Source organism: Erythrolamprus reginae, chromosome 7 (assembly GCF_031021105.1).
Source record: "Erythrolamprus reginae isolate rEryReg1 chromosome 7, rEryReg1.hap1, whole genome shotgun sequence".
Lineage (NCBI taxonomy): Eukaryota > Metazoa > Chordata > Lepidosauria > Squamata > Dipsadidae > Erythrolamprus > Erythrolamprus reginae.
Genome location: NC_091956.1, coordinates 21376459 through 21386831, shown reverse-complemented (window position 1 = coordinate 21386831; position 10373 = coordinate 21376459).

Below are 10373 nucleotides of genomic sequence, written 5' to 3'. Positions count from 1 at the left end.
GTCTTTCCTTTTTTTCACCTATCTTATATATTCTCTTCCTTTCATATATCCTCTCCTCTAAGTTCACCTTCACCCTCTTTTTATATTATCACATGTCTATTTTCTTCCTATGTATTTATGTATTGGACAAATGAATAAATAAATAAAATAAAATAAATAAAGAGTATGACAGCTTGAGGGCAATTCTGTTACCTGAGGGGATTTTATTTTAAAAAATATTTAAAAAGTATCTTTTTATTGGCTGCCTATTTCTCTGACAGAGTAACGCACACCTCTTTTTGGCTTCTCAATGTATAAATATTTCTTTTTTAAAAAATACATGTCTAAACTCCTTTTTGCACTTCCGATGTCACATTGGGGAAATTATCCTCTGTGCATGCACAGAAGCCTTTGCACATGTACAGAGGTTTTTTTGCCAGCCACTTTCGAGGAGCGGCAACTGGAGGACTGGTTTGGGGGTATAGTCAGCTACCCAGTGATGGGCTGCCAAAATTTTTACTGCCATACTGTGGGCATGGTATTAAGTCGAGGCCCAGACGGAGCGAATATTAACAGTCTTTATTAGTCGGACAACACACATAACAGGAACTACACTTTGACAGCTGACAGGGTATTTATACCCGGCACAATTCTTACATAACCAATGAGAAGCTAGTATTCCTCCCTCCAACCAGAACGACCAATGGCAAGACAGTTGCTAACTCTAAGCACATACATTACACTCCTTTCCCCTTACTGTGGAAACTACATAATCCCGTAAATAAGCGGGAGGGCGCCGCTCCCGCTCGGATCTCCGCAGGGATGGTTCCCCTTCTGTCGGATGAAGGTTGTCGGGGATGTCTTTCCGGCCCTGGGGGCTTGGGACCCTAATTCCCACCGGATCTAAACCGGTGGGAGGGGTCACTTCCCGGGGAAAAGGAGGAAAATCGATGTTCGTCCCACTAGGGTTAGTGTACTCCCCCTGGTTACAAGGAGGGACTGAGCAACTTCGACGTCTGAGTTGATCCACGTGGCGGTGCCACGTTCGCCCATCACTAAGCTCCACCACATAAGACCTCGGACCTTTAATACCAGAGACCTTTGCCGCAACCCAGGGGGCCCCCCCCATCATACGAGCGAGCAAACACCGGTTCATCTAAACTAAAAGAGCGGTCGGGCTCCGGCCACGTCGGACTGTGAGCATAAGCCGGGTTTAATCTATCCAACGTAATTCGCAGTTTCCGACCCATAAGGAGCTCAGCCGGGGATTTGCTAGTCGGGATAGTCGGAGTAGAATGCTGTGCAAACAGAAAATCTGCCAGTTTCTCCTTCCAAGTTCCCCGGGACATCTTCTTCAACGCATCCTTAGTGGTCCGGACCATTCGTTCGGCCTGTCCGTTCGACGCGGGGTGCCAAGGGGCTATGAGTCCGTGGCGAATACCCGCCCCCGCTAAAAAACCCTCGAATTGGGAGGACGTAAATTGCGGCCCATTGTCGGAAATTACCACATCTGGGAAACCATGGGTTGCGAAAAGGGAGTTTAGGACTTGAATAACTGCCATAGATGTGGTTGAGTGTAATATATTAACTTCCAACCATTTTGAATACGCATCAACGGTCACTAGAAACATTTGCCCCATAAAGGGCCCCGCCAAGTCCACATGAATTCTGGTCCAAGGGCCGGCTGGTGGCTCCCAGGCCAACGGGACCCCCAGCGGGGGTGAAGGTCTCTGCTCTTGGCAGGGCCAACATTGAGCTACCTGATGCTCCACGTCCTTGTCGATGCCAGGCCACCACACATACCCCCTTGCCAAAGCCTTCGTTCTCACCACTCCTGGGTGCCCCTTATGTAAGAGAGAGAGCACTTTTCCTCTTAATTGTGGGGGAATGCAAACCCGACAACCCCTTAGCAGACAACCCTGTACGACTGATAGCTCGTCTTTGCAGCGAAAGAACGGAATATATTCCTCGGAAGGGGCGACCCTGGGCCATCCACGTAAAACCCATTGTAAAATAGTAGATAAGCATAGATCATGTTTGGATTCCTCGGCGACAACAGCTGCGGATAAAGCTAAAGGCTGGTCGGAAATGGCTAGCACAACGGAAGCTGGGGCCGGGTCCTGGAGTACCTGGGGCGAGGGACAACGGCTGAGCGCGTCCGCATGGGCAATGTGTTTACCCGGCCGGTACATCAAGTGGTAAGAATAATTGGCCAAGAAGACGATCCACCTGGACATCCTTGGCGACAAAATAAGGGGGCTCTGGCGATCCCCGGACAACAGGCCCAATAAAGGCTGGTGATCTGTTACAATATCAAAGGGGCGGCCGTACAAGTAGTCATGAAATCGTCTGACTCCGGCTATGATAGCCAGAGCCTCCCTGTCGATATGGCCAAAATTCCTCTCCGCCCTGGCCAGTGTCCTTGAAAAATAAGCCAGCGGTACTTCAGTCCCATTTGGAAGTCTGTGACTGAGTACCGCGCCCACCCCATACGGGGATGCATCACAGGTCAAAATTAGAGGTAAGTATGGGGAATACTGCGCTAGGACAGTGTTGGACGCAAGAACTTCTTTGACGGCCACAAAAGCCTCTGCCTCTTTGGGTCCCCAAACCCATTTCTTATTCCTATCCAGTAGTCTGTGTAGGGGCTCGGCCAAGGTCGCTTTATGGGGGACGAAAACTGCGTAGAAATTCAATAACCCCAGAAAAGCTTGAAGCTCTGCCCTAGTGTTCGGGGTAGGGGCTTCCCAAATTGCCTTGGTTTTCTCAGGAGTGGGGTGGATACCCTGCTTATCAATGATGAACCCTAAAAATTCCACTTGTGGCACTCCAAAAACACACTTATGGGCTTTGAGTTTTAACCCTGCTTCCTTAAATTTGGACAGCACCATTTTAACTCTATCCAGAAGATCCGCCTCGGACTGGGCGGAGACCAAGACATCGTCGAAATATGGGACCGTGCCCGGAATCCCATACAACAAACGCTCCATGAGCGCTTGGAAAATCCCAGGGGCCGTGGACACCCCAAACTGTAAACGTTTACACCGGAACACTCCCCTGTGCGTTGATATGGCCTGTGCGTCGGCCGCTTGAGAGTCCACGGGCAGCTGTAAGTACGCCTGGGAGAGGTCCAGTTTTGCAAATACAATACCCTCCCCCAACGAATGTAAGAGATGTTGCACTACCGGGACAGGGTATGAATGGTGTGCCAGTGCCCTATTGATGGTACACTTATAGTCCCCACAAATTCTAATTCCACCCCCCGCTTTAACAGCCACAACAATTGGGGTCTCCCACGTGGATTGGTCAATTGGCTCCAAAACGCCCTGGGCCACTAGGCGATCCAACTCAGCGTCCACTTTGGGGCGTAAGGCTAAGGGTACCCTGCGTGGTTTAATCCTCACTGGTGGAACCAGGGGGTCTAACCCAAAAGAGATAGGGGAACCCTTATAGCACCCCAGGCTGCTATCAAACACATCCGGAAATTGTAATGCAAGTTCAGAAAATGCCTTACCCCCAGACACAAAACTGACCCCCGAAACAGCCAGACCCAGGGAATCAAACCAATCTAGGCCCAGTAAATTGGCAAAAGGGCCATCTACGACAATAAGAGGTAACAACCCCGAAAACTGCTTGAAATGTACAAGGAAATGGCCCTGCCCCACAACTGGAATCAGGGACCCCTGATAGTCTCGCAAATTTAGGGGGCATACAGATAAAGACCTCTTTGTTACACGAGGAAAACAACTCTTGATGGTTGTCCAAGGTACCAGTGAATGGGCAGACCCGGTGTCAATCAGCATCGAGCAAGGGCTCTTCCCCAAAATCACAGTAATGGAAATCCTCTCAGTAGGCGGCCCGGTAGCGGCGATTCTGACGGTAGGTCTAGAGCGGAGACAGCGGCTGGAAGAAGAAACTGAAGAATAAATGGCATTGCAATTAGACCGGCGATACGATGAATCTCTTGGAGGCGGTCGGAAGCCTCCGGCCATGGAATCCTTGTAGCCTGTAGATTGATTCGAAAACGGCCGTCGGACATTACAGGCTCGGGCGATATGTCCCCGCCCCCCGCAGCGTCGGCACGTCAGATCCTTGAAGGGACAAGCAGCCCGGAAGTGATCCCCGCCACACCCTCGACACGGCGAGGGAGGAGGAGGGTGGGGCCGGGTGGTAGGAGGGGCCTCCCGCGGCCTAGACGCAGCCAGGCGACAAACTTCCTCTTCAGAGACCAAGGTGTTCTCCACATCCTGAGGTAATTGCGGACTTAACTTGACCGGGGCTGGTGAAGTCGCGTTGACCGACACATCCATAGCAGCCAGGGACTGACTAGACATCTCGAAGGCTCTCGCCTCCGCGAGAGCGACTTTAAAGGAGAGCCCCTGGATAGCCAAAAGACGGCGCTTCAAGCGCCCGTCTCTCACACCAAAGACTAAGCGATCGAGGAGGTAATCTTCCAAATCCACAAATTCACAGTACAGGGCAGCCCTCCTGAGCGCGGCCACATAATCATTTATTGATTCAGCCTCCTGTTGATTCCGGTGAAAGAAAACATAGCGGCGAGCACAGCGGGAGGGGGCGGGGGCGTAATGGTCCTGGAGGGTTGAAAGAAACTGTTCCCAAGGCACGTTATGGATCAAGGTCGGAGCAAAAATAGCCCTGGCGGTCTCGAACATTTCGGCACCGCAAAAACTGAGGAAGTATGCTCTCTTTCTGTCCCCTGAAATTTCAGTAAACCCATTAGAAATGAGGAAACATTCGAACCTTGCAACGTAGGAGTCCCAAGTTTCCACTCGCGGGTCGAATGGAGCGAAAGTCAGTTGCGTAGACATGCTGTAGACAGGAATAATTGAGCGTATGCTCTGCACGTGTGGAACAATTCCTCGTCGCCACTATTAAGTCGAGGCCCAGACGGAGCGAATATTAACAGTCTTTATTAGTCGGACAACACACATAACAGGAACTACACTTTGACAGCTGACAGGGTATTTATACCCGGCACAATTCTTACATAACCAATGAGAAGCTAGTATTCCTCCCTCCAACCAGAACGACCAATGGCAAGACAGTTGCTAACTCTAAGCACATACATTACACATGGCTTATTTTTTGGGTGTGGATTGATGGTCATGTGACTGGGTAGGAGTGGCTTGCCGGCCATGTGAATGGATGGGAGTGGCTTAGTTTAGTTTAGTTTAGTTTTATTGGATTTATATGCCGCCCCTCTCCAAAAACTCGGGGCGGCTAACAACAATCATGAAAATATACAATAAAATCCAATACTAAAAGCAAATTAAAACCCCTTAATATATAAAAACCAAACATACATACAAACAAACATAACAGGTATACAGTTGTAACCGCCTAGGGGGAGAAAAAAGTCTTAATTCCCCCATGCCTGGCGGCAGAGGTGGGTTTTAAGTAGCTTACAAAAGGCAAGGAGGGTGGGGGCAATTCTAATCTCTGGGGGGAGTTGGTTCCAGAGGGCCGGGGCCGCCACAGAGAAGGCTCTTCTCCTGGGTCCCGCCAAGCGGCATTGTTTAGTTGACGGGACCCGGAGAAGGCCCACTCTGTGGGACCTAACTGGCCGCTGGGATTCGTGCGGCAGAAGGTGGTCCCTGAGGCTTGATAATCATGTGACCCAGAATGGCTTAGAGGTCATGTGACTGGGTGGGAGTGGATTACCAGCCAAGCTAAGTTTTTAAATAGGTGCTTGGACTCTTTTTCAGTTGATTAAGTCACATTATTTGTAAATAAGTGTAAAATAAGTGAGAATGTATTATATATGAAGAATGCCTCCTTTGCCTTAGAAGAGACACCGATAATTTGAAGATGTATGTGAATACGCTACCAGTGTGTTAAATATAAAATGAATTAGGATTAGGATCACTCAGGGGGGAGTTAAGAGGAAGTAGAAAGAGATGGGACAAGAGAAGGAGTCGAGGGACATAGGAGGGGGAAGAGAAGGAGTAAGAAATTAGAGGGAGGAGACAGAGAAGGAGGGGAGTGTTAAGAGTAAGAAAAACAGACTGGTAAATAACAGCACTGAATAGATGCAAAAATAGGATATTGATTCATGATCGGGTGGATTAAAATGTATAATTATGTATGTCATTGACATGTTTTAAAGTATATGTATTGACGTATACAGTATATGGACACTGGAGAATTAAAAAAATTTTTTTTTTAAAAAAAGACTCTTTTATCTTGTTCTGTTTTACATCAATCTACATTTAAAATCAAATGCAGATCCATTCCATGGTTACAAGTGGGTAAAGAGCAATCTTTTCCTTCCAGTCCTTCTTGATTCCTGATAATTTTATAGGTACAGTACATCACTGGAAATTTTGTAGGGAATTGATTTGGGGCTGTTGCTTTCTGAAGTTTTCCTACAGCCATGGAATTTCTTAGTGGTCTCATTTCCTTTTAAGCAAATCTGACTCTGCTTAACTTCTGACTCCCAAGAGCCGGGGTGGTGCAGTGGTTAGAGTGCAGCACTGCAGGCTACTTCAGTTAACTGCGAGCTGTAGTTCAGCAGTTCAAATCTCTCCACAGGCTCAAGGTCGACTCAGTTCCATCCTTCCAAGGTGGGTAAAATGAGGAACTAGATTGTTGGGGGCAATATGCTGACTGGGTGGGAGTGGCTTAATGACCAAGATAAGTTTTCAAATAGGTGCTTGGACACTTTTTCAGTTGATTAAGTCACATTATTTGAATAGCTACAAAAAGGACAAATGATAGACAGCATTATTGGTTGAGGAGCCCAGTCCCATTTGAAGGTTTTGTACTGAATCCACAAGGTTCAATAGGATAACAGATTAGGCAAGTAGCTCAATTTTCTTTCATTGCTATAAAAGTTCAGTTCTAGAGAATGATTAAAATGATTAAAAAGTTTATGGGTAAAAACATACTATTTAATTATTTCCTATGTTAAAGATAATTAAGGATCATACTAAGGTACTACACAAGGAAGGACAATAAAAAGACTATTAAGTATTCAATAAATAGTGCATAAACTTACTACCCCCACTGCATTCACCACCCCTGATGGGGACAGCAGCCCATTACTGCAATGTGCATATTTAGCGGTCCAGGGCTCTCCAATTAGCTGTTTCTTCAGCATGGATTTGTGAAAAAGTTCTTCTGCTGTTCAAAAACAAATAAACCATAAACGGAGAAAAAAGTGGGACGTGACAACTCTGCTGCAGATTCAGTTTCTAAAGTCCGCAGTACTGCTTTTCCAATACTGAAGAGGGTATACGGTGGCTGCAATTTTTACCTATTATTAGAGAAGTTAGACACTGTGTCATTTGTTTGCTTTCTATTTTTAAATTTTAATTAACAGATTTAGATATTTGGCAGAGTCTGGTCTTGGCAGAGTCTGGTACCTCTAACAGATTTAGATATTTGGCAGAGTCTGGTACCTCTAATAATTGCCCTGAAAAATACAGGGCAATTATTATTATTTTTTAAAGGAGAGGTATAATTGTTGCATGTTGCTTTTACCACTGTTAAAGACTTGGGGCGGCTAACAAATCCAATAAATAAATAAATAAATAAATAAATAAATAAATAAATGAATGAATGAATGAATGAATGAATAAAGAAAGAAAGAAAGAAAGAAAGAAAGAAAAAGAAATTTCCCATCTGTAATTCTAAATTAAACCAGTGGTCTTTCATTGTCGTGCTATTGACCAGAGGTTAACTGAATTTAAAATTTGTTTCTTGGCCTGCTGGAAACATAGGAAAGCTGTACCTCTGAGTAACAGCGCATCCAAAGTGTGGGACATGTTTCCCAGAAAGCTGCTCAGCTTCTATACCCTGCACCTCAAATGGGGGTACACTCAAAGAACACCTCCTAGATCTGAATGAATGAAATATTCTCATTGAATACTTTGTTCTGTACAAAGTTGAATGTGTGCAACAGCATGTGAAATTGATTGTCAATCAGTGTTGCTTCCTAAGTGGACAGTTTGATTTCACAAAAGTTTGATTTACAACGTCCTGCCTGTCGGCGACTACTTCAGCTTCAACCACAACAACACAAGAGCACACAACAGATTTAAACTTAATATTAACCACTCCAAACTTGACTGTAAAAAATATGACTTCAGTAACCGAGTTGTCGAAGAGTGGAACTCATTACAGGACTCCATAGTGTCATCCCCAAACCCCCAACACTTTACCCTTAGATTATCTACGGTTGACCTATCCAGATTCCTAAGAGGTCAGTAAGGGGCGAGTACAAGTGCACTAGAGTGCCTTCCGCCCCCTGTCCTATTGCTCTCCTATATCTCCTATACCTTTCTTCTATTCCTATATCTCTTCTTCTATTCTTTCATTGATATGTTCTATTATTATATCTTCTTTTCTATTATTTCTTAGATATATTTTACTATGAGTATCTCCTCTATAACCTTCATCATGTATTTTACTATGTGTATATAGATATATACCCACTAAAACCCTCATTGTGTATTGGACAAAATAAATAAATAAAATAAATACTTGGAGTTATATTGTGTTGTTTAAGTGTTCCCTTTACTTTTTGAGCAGTGTAGTATATTTTGGATAGGGAAATTGTATCTCTTTGAGGCGAGGAGAGGCCGGGCACCCTAACCCTAACCCAAACCCTTGACGTGAGTAACATCAAGTTGGCTACCTTTAAGTCAGTCACATGACCTTTAAGCCATCCCCTGGTCACATGATCATTAAGCCACTCCCACCTGGTCACATGGCTAGCAAGCCACACCCTCAAAATAAGCCATGCCCACATTGTTGTAGTAAAAAATTTTGCAGCCCTTCACTAGACTAGAAGTCCTCCAAGGTCCTTTCCAACCATATTTCTCCATTTTCTGGACATCTTGTTAGTTCTAAGCTTGCATGTTTCTATGATTAGGAATAAAACAAAAATGAAATTAGTCTAAATTATTTCCACATAACCTCATCACAGAGGCTTATCCGCCAGCTGTCGAGAACAAAAGTTTCCAGTCTCGCTAAGGATGAATATTGTAGATTAAGCTATCAGATCTCTCCACAATGCTTTGTCTACATTATCCTTAAGAAAATGCATTTTGGAGGAGAATGGCGCAAAGTAATCTGGACAATGTCCTCTGTTTATAGAGCATAATATCCTGCAAAGAATAAACAGGACTGGAAGGATACATATTCCTTCTCGTTTGTCAGATTTCCTTTATATTTAGACAGTTTTTACAATTTACATTTGAAAATCACTTTGTTTTTGTTTTTTTAAAGTGATGCACACATTGTTCAAGGATAACAGAGTTAGGAATCAGGGAGATATTTCATATTTTCCTACAGGCGATCCTTTACAAAATGGTTATTAGCAATAGCACTTAGACTTTTATGCAGCTTTACAGTACTTTACAACTCTCTCTAAGTGGTTCACAGAATCAGCCTGTTGCCAACAACAATCTGGATCCTCATTTTACCCATCTTAGAAGGATGGAATGCTGAGTTAATCTTGAGCCGGTCTTGATCGAACTGCTGCCAGTGGGCAGTTAGACTGCAATACTGCATTCTAACCGCTATGCCACCCTTCCTCCCTGCCTCCTTTCCTTCTTTCCTTCCTTCCTTCCTTCCTTCCTTCCTTCCTTCCTTCCTTCCTTCCTTACTTACTTACTTACTTACTTACTTACTTACTTACTTCTTCCTTTCTTCCTTCCCACTTAGCAATAGCACTTAGACTTAAGTGAGGGCATTTTTACTCTCCTCTGTCTCCAGGGAAGCCTTTGGAGTCTGGAGAGGGAGAAGCACGAGCCTACTGAGCCCACCAGAAGTTGAGAAACAGGACATTTCTGGACTCCGTAGGACCTCACTGTACTTTTACAGCCCTCTCTAAGCGGTTTACAGAGTCAGCCTATTGCCCCCAACAATCTGGGTCTTCATTTTACCCATCTCAGAAGCGGTTTGGACCAGTTTTCCCAAACTTGTAGCAACCCACTAGTGATGTCATGATGTTGTCATGGAACCAAGTAGGTTGGTGCCAGTCCATGGAAGCTGCCATCTTTTTTTAAAAACAAAAATCCTGTTTTTTTTCTTCTGAACATGAGCAGAAGTCAAGTTTGCGGCACTGCACATGTGTTGCCATCTTGTTTTTGGCTTTTAATTTTTTTATTTTTTCCCCATGTTTTTATATTATTTTATATGGGAAAACTATTTCCATTAGGGAATCAGCTACATGTTGAAGTGAGGGGGATTTTTTTTCTTTTCTTCTTTTTCTTTTACCTTTCCCCGTAAATAATGATGAATATAGGATTTATAGAATGTTAGATGTTGAGGATATATTTGGAGGGTTTGTCTCTTTTTCTTTCTTTGTTCCTGCTTTCAAAGTTTAGTATGACTTATAATGTTGGAGAGATGGAATTTTTTGAAGG